This window comes from Dendropsophus ebraccatus, chromosome 4 (assembly GCF_027789765.1).
Source record: "Dendropsophus ebraccatus isolate aDenEbr1 chromosome 4, aDenEbr1.pat, whole genome shotgun sequence".
In the NCBI taxonomy this organism is placed as follows: domain Eukaryota; kingdom Metazoa; phylum Chordata; class Amphibia; order Anura; family Hylidae; genus Dendropsophus; species Dendropsophus ebraccatus.
The window spans coordinates 118,025,106-118,037,537 of record NC_091457.1 but is presented as its reverse complement, the minus strand read 5'-3'; the positions used below and the strand labels follow the sequence as shown (position 1 = coordinate 118,037,537).

Sequence of the window (12,432 nt, the reverse complement as noted above, 5' to 3'; positions counted from 1 at the left end):
AGATGTAACTACAAGATCACGAAAAAGAATTGTACCCCCCCCCCTTATATTTGAAGGAGAAAGCAATGATCTTCATTAGCCAGTATTACAAGCACGTTAACCCCGTGGGACTGCAGCACCGCGTACTACCGAACATGTGTGTGTATAATCCCTGATATCCTCTGCAATTTGAGAAGTAACGTCCTGCCATACCCCGTAAGTGCTGCAACCCATCTGTGTCTCCTGAAGGCCTCTTAAATAAATGATCACAGCCGCTTTTCCATGCCAAGAAACAGCTCCCGGTGACGGCTGCAAGCAATTCTATCTACCTTTATTCTTTTTTTCAGCTACAAAACTATAAAACTGAAATACCGACCTAATACAACCGAGACAGAGAAAACACGTACATGAAGGAAACCGAATGCGATATGGGCTTCTGGTGCCACAAGTATTGGCAGCTAATAGTGCAGTGGCTACACACCATAGACTCCAACAGCATAAAATCTCATGGGTCATATACTCAGGGTGTATAGTAGATGGTGTTCAACAGATTGCACTAGATCAGGACAGTGGAAGTTTACTGAAGCAAAGATGACACAGCTCCCATTAATCTCAATGAATCTGTCTACAGTAAACTTCCATAGTGGTGGATACAGGCATCCAGTGGTTTTAAAGTGAATATGTTAGCTGGAATTCATGTTAAAAACTGCTGACACTGTTTGATAGCTGTTAGGTCCAGGAGACACATGGAACAATTTATACATCTTTCTGTGCCTCTATAAAATAGAATAATGAGTAAATAGTTAAAGAGGCACTCCTCAGCTCCTAAATTACTAAGTGCTGTAACACTTCCTTGCTTCCCCTTCCATACCCAACCCTGCTTGATTTGTCAGTCGGTTGGAAGCTGATCCCTGACCGCCGCCCGGCACGGATCCCCCCAACCCCCCCGGCTGCAGAGATGATTGGAGAGCAGGATGTGCTCTCCTGTTATCACATCTACTACTCACCTATTTCCCCATGCAGACCAGCTACAATTTGGAGAAGGCAGCGTAGTGCAGGCCACTATGCCAGGGGTGGTGAACCTTTTACTGTTGAGGGCTGATCGGGCATTAATAAAATCATTCGAGGGCGCAATTATTAGCGTGGGTTTGCAGCACGCGGGGCAAGGCAAAGTATTGTTCCCCTAGTGCCCCTGCTATTGTAGTTAACCCCCAGCGATGCCCCTTGTAGTCTAGTTAACCCCCCCCCCCCCCCAGTCATGTCCCTGGTAGCCTAGTTAACCCCCCAGTCATGTCCCTGGTAGCCTAGTTAACCCCCCCCCCCCCCCGTCATGTCCCTGGTAGCCTAGTTAACCAACCCCCCCAGTCATGTGCCTGGTAGCCTAGTTAGCCCCCCCCCCAGTCATGTCCCTGGTAGCCTAGTTAACCCCCCCCCTAGTCATGTCCCTGGTAGCCTAGTTAACCCCCCCCCTAGTCATGTCCCTGGTAGCCTAGTTAACCCCCCCCCCCCGTCATGTCCCTGGTAGCCTAGTTAACCAACCCCCCAGTCATGTCCCTGGTAGCCTAGTTAACCCCCCCCCCCTAGTCATGTCCCTGGTAGCCTAGTTAACCCCCCCCAGTCATGTCCCTGGTAGCCTAGTTAACCCTCCAGTCATGTCCCTGGTAGCCTAGTTAACCCCCCCCCAGTCATGTCCCTGGTAGCCTAGTTAACACCCAACTCCCCCCAGTCATGTCCCTGGTAGCCTAGTTAACCCCACCCCCCCACGTCATGTCTCTGGTAGCCTAGTTAACCCCCCCCCCCCCCCCAGTCATGTCCCTGGTAGCCTAGTTAACACACCCCCCCCCCCCAAGTCATGTCCCAGGTAGCCTAGTTACCCCCCCCCCCCCCCCCCGTCATGTCCTTGGTAGCCTAGTTAACCCCCAGTGCCTGTCCCAAATAAAAAAAATAAACATCCCACTCATCTTTCCTCCGCTCTCACGCTGCCCAGGTCCTCTTCTCTCCGCTCTAGCCCGTGCCTGTCTTCTCCTGCAGGCGGCGCGTGATGAAATTACCAGTCATGTCCCTGGTAGCCTAGTTAACCCCCAAGTCGTGACCCTGGTAGCCTAGTTAACCCCCCCCCCCCAGTCATGTCCCTGGTAGCCTAGTTAACCCCCCCCCCCCCCAAGTCAGTCCCTGGTAGCCTAGTTAACACCCCCAGTGATGTCCCTGGTAGCCTAGTTAACCCCCCAAGTCACGTCCCTGGTAGCCTAGTTAACCCCCCCCCCCCCAGTCATGTCTTTGGTAGCCTAGTTAACCCCCAGTGCCTGTCCCAAATAAAAAAATTAAACATCTCACTCACCTTTCCTCCGCTCTCACTCTGCCCAGGTCCTCTTCTCTCCCCTCTAGCCCGTGCCAGTCTTCTCCTGCAGGCGGCGTGTGATGAAATTGCGTCATCGCATGCGGCCCGCAGGGGAAGGAAGACGTGCGCCGCTCTGGTGGGGAAGGGGCCGGCACTCACAGCATCCTCCTGTGTCACAGACACAGGAGGATGCTGTGAATGCCGGCTCCTGCCCCACCAGAGCGGCGCAGACATTACAGGGGAGCCTGTAAGCCTGTCTCATCTACTAAATCAGCGGTGGGGAACATTCGGCCCTTGAGACCTCCCAATGCAGTCCGCGTCACATCTCAAGTTTATCCACCAGAAGGGGGTGCATGTAGAAATATAGAAATGGAATAGATGTCTATTTTCCCTCCCTGTGCTGGAAATGAATGTCCCCCATCCCTCTGCCCGGTCCTATTACAGCTGCAGCAGGGGGGTGAGTGCCCCTTATCTGATGCTCACACCAACTAGCTGCCTGTCCGCTCAGGCCGTCTCCCCCCTGCCCGTTCCTGCGCACGAGCGCTCACCCGTCGTCCGGTCCCAGCGGGGTGAGCGCTCATGCAACTTCTAACTTGCCGCCCAGTCACGTGCACAGGCGCTCACCTGCCGCCAGGTCTCGGCAGGGTGAGCGCTCGGGCATCTTCTCCTAAGCAGCTGCACCTTCTACCAAGCAGCTTGCTTCATTGTGCATGGTACCAGGCGGCAGGCTAAGACTGGTTCAGATGAAGCAAGCTGCTTGGCAGAAGGTGCAGCTGCTTACGAGAAGATGTACGAGCGCTCACCCTGCCGGGACCGGGCAGCAGGTGAGCGCCTGAGCACGGGACGGGGCGGCCGGCTTAGATCAGGGGTGGCAAGTTGGGGGGCGTTGCAGGAGTACTCACCCCGTCGGGACTGGGTGGAGGGTGAGCGCTCCTGCACGGGACCGGCCAGGGGGGAGACGGCCTGAGAAGACGGGCGGCTAATTGGGGTGAGCGTCAGATAAGGAGCGCTCACCCCGCTGCTGCTGCAGTAATAGGACCGGGCAGAGGGATGGAACAGAGGGAGGGGGGACATTAATTACCAGCACAGCGACGTCTATTCAGTTTCTATATTTCTACATGCGCCCACTGCTGGTGGATAAACTTGAGACGTGACGTCACGTTTTTCTTGAGGAAGTAAGCCTGCCTGATCTACTAAATTGAGGGAAATAGCACTGTATGTACATTTCCCATAATTAGTGTATATTAAGCATTTGTATAACTTTCTTAATGTAATAACATATTTTAAAAATCCATTTACCTGGAGTACCCCTTTAAAGAGTCACTGTCATTAAAATGGAACTATCAGCAGGTTAGATGAATCTAACCTGCTGCCAGGGCTGTGGAGTCGGTAAGCCACAACTCCAAAATTTTATCAGGACCGACTCAGACTCTGACTCCTGCTCCTTCATAAATGGCCAGTCATATACCAGGGGGGTTATTTATCACACTGGCTCAGCAGCTTCTCCCTAATGTCCTACATGATCCTGGGGCAATTTCTGAGGGAATAAGGAAAGATATAAAGCAGCTTCTCCTGTGTGTGTGCAGTGGATGCAGCCAGTCTCCAGCCTCCATGTCCTGAACAACTCACAACTAGACTAGAAGGAGCAGGTGGTCTTTTAGTTTCTAACTAAATATTCACCATACGCACAGAAACACTGCTAACAAGCCTGCTGCAGCCATAGTACATACACAGCCTGCTGCAGCCATAGCACCCACGCACAGCCTGCTGCAGCCATAGCACCCACGCACAGCCTGCTGCCGCCATAGCACCCACGCACAGCCTGCTGCCGCCATAGCACGCACGCACAGCCTGCTGCCGCCATAGCACGCACGCACAGCCTGCTGCCGCCATAGCACGCACGCACAGCCTGCTGCCGCCATAGCACGCACGCACAGCCTGCTGCCGCCATAGCACGCACGCACAGCCTGCTGCCGCCATAGCACGCACGCACAGCCTGCTGCCGCCATAGCACGCACGCACAGCCTGCTGCCGCCATAGCACGCACGCACAGCCTGCTGCCGCCATAGCACGCACGCACAGCCTGCTGCCGCCATAGCACGCACGCACAGCCTGCTGCCGCCATAGCACGCACGCACAGCCTGCTGCCGCCATAGCACGCACGCATAGCCTGCTGCCGCCATAGCACGCACGCACAGCCTGCTGCCGCCATAGCACGCGCGCACAGCCTGCTGCGGCCATAGCACGCGCACACAGCCTGCTGCCGCCATAGCACGCGCACACAGCCTGCTGCGGCCATAGCACGCACACACAGCCTGCTGCGGCCATAGCACGCACACACAGCCTGCTGCGGCCATAGCACGCACACACAGCCTGCTGCGGCCATAGCACGCACACACAGCCTGCTGCGGCCATAGCACGCACACACAGCCTGCTGCGGCCATAGCACGCACACACAGCCTGCTGCGGCCATAGCACACACCACACACAGCCTGCTGCAGGCCATAGCACACACCACACACAGCCTGCTGCAGGCCATAGCACACACCACACACAGCCTGCTGCAGCCAAAGCATACATACAAACATACATACACACACACACACACACACACACACACACACACACACACACACACACACACACACACACACACACGCACACACACGCAAACACACACACACACGCAAACACACACACACACACGCAAACACACACGCAAACACACACACGCGAACACACACGCGCACACACGTGCGCGCGCGCACGCGCACACACACGCACGCGCGCACACACACGCACGCAGCCTGCTGCAGCCATAGAACCATGAAGAAAAACACCATATTGAGGACAGAGGTTACTGCTACACTACTTATGTCTTCTCCTCCTCCTCCTCCTCTATATTACACAAGATATCTCCACAGGGCTCCAGATGGCGACCAAAATGGTCGCCAATGCGACTGATATCTTGCAAAATTTATTAATCTGGGCGCCATTTGCGACTGGCCCCGGCGGCGGCTGTCTCTTTAAGGACTTCCGCACGCTGCACCGAAGCACGTGGCGCCTCTGCGGCCGTCCGTCCAATGAATGACGGACGTGCTGGATGACGTGTGCGGGGACACGCTTCTCCAGTGACGTCATCCCGCACGTCCTTCATTCATTGGACGGACGGCCGCAGAGGCGCCACACTTCTCCAGCGCCTCTCTCCCGCCTCTCCTCACCCGGCGGTTCTTCAAGTGCACCCCAGCGGCACCAAGATTGTGGATAGTGGGTGAGTACAACCAGAGGGACGGCAGGGTTGGCGGCCGGCCACTAATCTGTGTGGGGGGACCGCGGCCTGGGCGGCTGATTGGTAGTGTCTGTTGTGATGGCGGCCAGGTGCGGTAGTCAGTGCGGGGGGGGGGGGGGGTGTATGTATAGACTGCACAGTACCACTTCCTTCAGTGTGTGTGTATATACACTGCACAGTACCACTTCCCTCAGTGTCTGTATGTATACACTGCACAGTACCACTTCCCTGTCTGTCTGTATATACACTGCACAGTACCACTTCCCTCAGTGTCTGTATGTATACACTGCACAGTACCACTTCCCTCAGTGTCTGTATGTATATACACTGCACAGTACCACTTCCCTCAGTGTCTGTATGTATACACTGCACAGTACCACTTCCCTCAGTGTCTGTATGTATATACACTGACTCAGAACCTGACTTGTAGACCACCTCACACATTCTAGTGGACTGTATATTGTTGTCAAGTTGCAAGCTTTTAAGTTCAAGTTCAGAAGAGTAAGCCTCATTAAAAGGCTAGCCAAGTGAAGCTGTACTGAGTCAGACTGTATATGGTTGTCAAGTTGCAAGTTTCCATGTTGAACGTTTTTAAACTAAGGCCCCGTTCCCACTGAGGAAAGGTAGCGGAATTCCGCGACGGAATTGTCCGCCGCGGAATGCCGTTAGCCTCCCGCTCATAATGGGAGTCTATGGGAGGCGCGCGCTCCTGCTCTGTACGCGCTGAATAATGAACATGTTCATTCTAAAGCGCGGACAGGGCAGGAGCGCGCGCCTCCCATAGACTCCCATTATGAGCGGGAGGCTAACGGCATTCCGCGGCGGACAATTCTGTCGCGGAATTCCGCTACCTTTCCTCAGTGGGAACTGGGCCTAAGAAAAGAAAGAATCTAAAGGAGGATGCTGCTGTGGCCTCTGCACACAGTAAGTCCCATTTAACATAACATTAATTTTAAACATGTTTTAAAATGTTGGCGACCAAATATTCTATTTGGCGCCTAAATTTTTCAGGTTAGGAGCCAATGGCTCCTAGGTAAATTTTTTAGTCTGGAGCCCTGCTCCATATTACACTGCTGCTCATATACAGTCATCCAGCATCCAGGAAAAGACCAGCACAGATCTCCCCCCACACAATGGACTCTTCCAGCTCAGAAACAACCTGCCAAATAGTGACCGACAACTTTTCCCTAACCATCCTTATCTAATAGGGCCAGTGTCTTATTAGAATGTTGCTCATAATATGTATTGATGAGCAAAACTTATAAAATTCATATCAAAACTCAGTTCATATCAAAACTCTGACTCCAGCCAAAACTACCTCAGACTCCACAGCCCTGCTGCTCATAGCCCCATATTGCGCAGAGAGTGAAGGTATGTCTCTTACCTTTCTTAGCGCTGTTCCCCTGCAGTTAGTCTTTTTTGATTCGGTCCAACAAGACTGTTAGGAGCACTGCCTTGCCCCCATAGTGCCGATCCAGCCTGCTTTATAGAAGGGACGAGCCAGATCGGCACTATGGGGACATGGCAGTGCTTCTAACTGTCTTACAGAACCAAGAAGTAAAAGATTGACTGCACCGGAGCGGTGCTAAGGATGAAGGTAAGAGACATACCTTCATCCTTAGTATCTCCTGTGCCATAGGTACATATCAGATTTTTCCCTGCACTCACTGCATCAAGGCTTCACTTCCTGGATAAAATGGTGACGTCACGACCCGACTCCCAGAGGGATGCTCAGTATCCCTCCAGTGCCCTGTGTCCCTCAGTGTTCCCTGCCATCATCCTCTCCAGCAGCCACAGCCCGCACAGCTCTGGGAGTCGGGGCGTGACATCACCATGTTATCCAGGAAGTGACATCACCATGTTATCCAGGAAGTGAAACCTTGATGCAGTAGTAAGTGCAGGGAAAATAGCACTTTATAAGCATTTCCCGTAATAAGTATATATTGGTGATTTGTATAACTTTTTGGGGCAATACAATACTTCAATATACATTTTCACCAAACTTTTCCATTAATGACAGGTACACTTTTTAATGAAAGGTACTTTTTAAGCCAATTAGATAGAAGTATTTTTGGCAAGTTGGCTGAGGGTTTTTTTGCTGCCTTTTGGGCTGTTATATATGACAGGTTATGGATTTTGTCTAGTTTAAAATACCGGACTAAAGGAATGAGACTGCAATTGTTCTTGTGGGTATAGCTCACATTTACTCCTTGCTTTCTTTTCTATAAAAAGGAACAGAATGTGGTTAACAAAATCTAATCTATCACAATCTACAATGTTCCCTTTTATTGTTAGGCTCTAAGCATCAAAAGGAGACATCCACGAGTCACATGCATTCGGCACGCTGCTGCACATTGGGGATTCCTTTGGCAAGATTTCAAAGCACAATAAGGTCTATCACATACTGCGCGAGTGTCGCTCCGGGCACAGATAAGATCGCACTTTGATAATCCCACCAAAGAAATGGCACAGCGCCAGCAGCACCAGGAAAATAACAGAATTAAGAGACGGGCATCAGCACCAGAAAGGACAGAGGGAAGTGAGAGCTGTGGAAAATATAATGCAGATGTTATAAAAGGATATTACATCATCAGTTATTACAAAACACTTATATGACGCTAACGTATCTTATAACTTTAAATGGGAACACTACCCAGAGTAAAGGTGCCTATAAAACATTAGATGAATGTTGGCTGAGCTCACCAATATAGAAAGGACCATTCAATAATCTAACATACATGAGGGTGTTGCGACTTTCTCCAATTGGATCAGACATGTTGAAAAAAAGCTGCTGGCAGATGTTTTCGGAAGTCACCAATTCCACTCTCCCCACTGAGAAACTGTTTACAGGGAGGTGTTAGAAGACCACCATAAGTCCATCCCACTGTGAGCGCTGATCAAGTAGATGTGTACTTCTCCTGCCTATATCTAGAGATCGGTGTGTGTGTCCCAGCACTGAGACCACACTAGATAAAATGTTTTGATATATCTGCAAGACAGTAACACCTTAAGAAGCCTATTACATGGCTCCACTACCATGAAGGCAGGCCCAAGTGAAAGACTGCTGGATCATATGTGAAGCCCTTTACTTCCATTATTGTCAGCTGCACGTCCCCTTTTACATGGGGATCAATCAAAAAAATAAGTGTTTGCTTAAAGGAGAAGTCCTGCAAATTTTTTTTATTAAAAGTATTTTATTGCCCCTCAAAAGTTATACAAATCACAAATATACACTTATTACGGGAAATGCACATAATTACAATACAATACTTTAATAAAAGTTTTCACCAGACTTTTCCTTTAAATCGACTGATCGCTGGGCCTACTATATAAGGTTATAGCCTATAATCATGCAGTAACATGGTTATTCTGTAAAAATAATAAAAAAATTATCCTTGGCCATGGTTAGTAGGAAGGGATGCAAGCTCCAAAACTTTATAATTTACACCAGCTTATCCCTCTAGGCTAACATAACTGTGCATTCTTGAGGAACAAGAAACATTCAGTAGGTGCTACTGGACCCACAGGCCGAGTCCTATTAGGATGTTAAAGGATGTGTATACTTTTGCAACTACTTTTGCATTCTTTTTGCTTAAAGGGGTATTCCTCTCGAAATCTTTTTTTACAGTGTTAGGCTATGTTCACACTGCGTAAAATAACGGACGTTGTTTTCACCGGCCGGACTTTTGCGACCAAAACTACGGCCGTAGAATTACGATCGTACGGGCTAGTCATAAAACTACGGCCGTTGTTTAATTTTGATTCCTAGCATGTTTATAAACGGGATGAAACAGGTCATTTACTTTAACCCCTTAACGACCGCGGGCGTAAGTGTACACCCCCAAAACCCGTGCCTTAACGCAAATGGGCGTACATTTACGCCCGCGGATTCCCTGATGGCTGCGTGTACACACGCAGCGATCGGGGAAGATGGCCTGCTATAATGTATAGCAGGCCATCCCTGCTTGTCGGCACGGGAGGTGATTAGCCCCCCCGTGCTGACGATCGGCACTATTGGCTGATCAATTCAGATCAGCCAATAGCGGCGATCTGAGGCTTTCCGGGTCATCGGTGACCCGATGGCCCGGAAAGCAACGGCGGTCGGTGCTGTCCGAGAACAGCACCGACCGCCATTACTGTTAAAAGTAATGGTGGCCACGGTGCCACGTCCCGATCGCCGTGATCGAGGCTATATAAGTACCCCAATAAAGGGTTAAATACCTGCTGTGGACACCTCAGCTAGGTAGCTGAGGTGTCCACAGCAGGTATTGACCCATACTCACCTGATCAAGCGTCCCGATCGCGTCTTCCGGGTCCCGATCGAGTCCTCGTCTTACTCGGCATCTTCGGCTTTTTCCGGCGGTCCCCTTCGGCAATCATCTGCTCCAGCGTCGTCAAACTTCGGCCTTTTCCGGAATTTGCGTTCTACTGCCCCCTAGCGGCTGATAAGTGTATATAATACACATATCCGTAGCTATAGGGTTGAAGTTTTTTTTTTTTTTCTTCCAATTTTTTTTTTATTTTATTTTCCGCACCCTATCGCCTCTGAGTGCTGATCAGCATCGCACGTAAGTGCGCCGCTGATCAGCAACTCCTCCTTTTTGGCGTAGGGTGTTTTTTTCCTCAATCCTACAGCCACGGTCTGCTGATAAGTGCCGCACATAAGTGCGGCATTTATCAGCAACTCCTTTCTTGGCATAGTTTTTTTTTTTTATATACTTAATGGTAAAAAAAACATGTAAAAAACACCATTACACTACAGGGAATAAAGTTTTACACTACACCTCTACACATTTACATACCCCATATACCAATCACCATATAAAAATGGCCCCCAGGGTGTTTTCGGCGTCGGACGCATACGTTATTATTGCCTCCGACACCAAAACAGCCAGTGAGGATGAATGGGGGGTATCCTTTTTTCCTCCATTCATCCTCATCATCCAGTGACGTGTCTGGGGGTAGCGTAGTGTACGGTTCCCCCCCAGACATGTCTTTTCCGCCCAGTACCGTCCCAATAAGAGATGACGGTATGGCGTGAAATTCTACAAACTCTGTGAGCGTACCTCAGGGTACACTTACAGATTTAGGGTACATGCACACTGCGGAATGGCGAAGGATAACCCTTTGTGCGCTCCGCAGCTGGCGGCGGACTGATGCGGGCGCGCACGTCTCCGCACATGTCATAGACTTTATTCTATGCACGAGCGGATTCCATCGTCCATCCAAAGAAGGAACACGTTCATTCTTTGGAAGGAGGGCGGAATCCGCCTGTACATAGAATGGAGTCTATGACATGTGCGGAGACGCGCGCCTGCATCAGTCCGCCAGCGGTTCCCAGCTGCAGAATGCACAAAGGGTTATCCTTCGCCATTCCGCAGTGTGCACGTACCCTTAGAGTGTATGAAGGAAGGGACACCCGAATCCAGCCCCCAGATGCCCCCCCCCATCCTCTGAGTTAGTGGGAAGATCATTTGGGACCTGATCTTCCCACTGCTGGATAAAGGTTACCACCCGTACGGGGAAAACTTTTATACCAGCACCCCCTCTTCCGGTCCCTCGCTGCCCAAGCTACTGTAGCTTGCGGCACAATCCAAAAATATCAGAAGCTGTAATAAATCCCTAATATTTAGCAGCCATGGAGCGGACCCAGCGCTTCTGGATATGAAGGACCCCGTATCGCACCAGGGCAACATTTTCCAGGTGACGTCCCGCACACAGGAGAATGGGAGACCCCAGAAGAAGTGCAGAGTGTGGCGTAACAGGGGGATCAGGAAGGACACCATTTTCCAGTGTGACACCTGTCCTGATCACCCCGGCCTCTGCATACCGGATCGCTTCAAGGCGTACCACATGTCATTGGAGTTCTACATTTTCTAAATTCTTCCCCTTATTCCTATTTCAGGGGTCACGTTGATCCGGGGATTATTCTGATCGCCAATATGGAGTCAGGAAGGAATTTTTTCCCTGTGATGAAGCTATTGTCATCTGCCTTACGAGGGTTTTTTGCCTTCCTCTGGATCAACACAGGTTGAATTTGATGGACACCTGTCATTTTCAACCTTATAAACTAATAATTGGCCTAATACCCCAAATAAATTAATAATTGTCCAATTTCCCCAGCTTAATAGGCATGGCCGCCATTCCCATTAGAGACTTGCCATAATGCAAATACAAAGCTCCTGTACAGCCAGGACAGTAGAAACCCCCCCACAAGTGACCCCATTCTGGAAACTACACCCCTTGTGGAAATGGAAAAAAATCAAGGCTAGACCAACAGTTAGAGTAAAAAAAAATTTATTTTTATACTAAATCATTGATCTTGTCTTGATTCTTTCATTTTAACAAGGGGTTAAAAGATAAGAAAAACACAAAATGTGTAGAGCAATTTCCCCTGAGTACGGAAATACCCCACATGTGGACTTAAGGCGACATGCGGGTGCAGGGTAAGCCTCCAAAGGGAAGGAGCGCCATTTGGCTTTTGGAGGCTGGATTTGGCTGGAATGGATTTCGAGGGCCATGTTGCAATTAAAAGGCCCCTGTGTTGCCAAGACAGTTGAAACCCCCCACAAGTGACCCCATTATGGAAACTACACCACTCAAGGAATGTAACAAGGGGTGTAGTGAGCATATGGACCCCACTGGTGACTGGCACAAATGTGGAACAATGTGGCATGAAAATGAAATATTACATTTTTTACACTATAATGTTAGTCTAGCCTTGATTTTTTCATTTTCACAAGGGGTTAAAAGATAAAAAAAAAAACACACAAAATGTGTAGAGCAATTTCCCCCAGAGTCCATAAATACCCCACATGTGGACATA

The 12,432-nt window shown here is 50.0% G+C and overlaps 1 protein-coding gene across 4 annotated transcripts in view; it reads right to left on the bottom strand.

The window, feature by feature from the left end:
* Positions 1 to 12,432, bottom strand: part of SHQ1 (SHQ1, H/ACA ribonucleoprotein assembly factor) — a 95,553-nt gene that overhangs the window by 42,820 nt on the left and 40,301 nt on the right. The gene's annotated exons all lie outside the window — the stretch shown is intronic.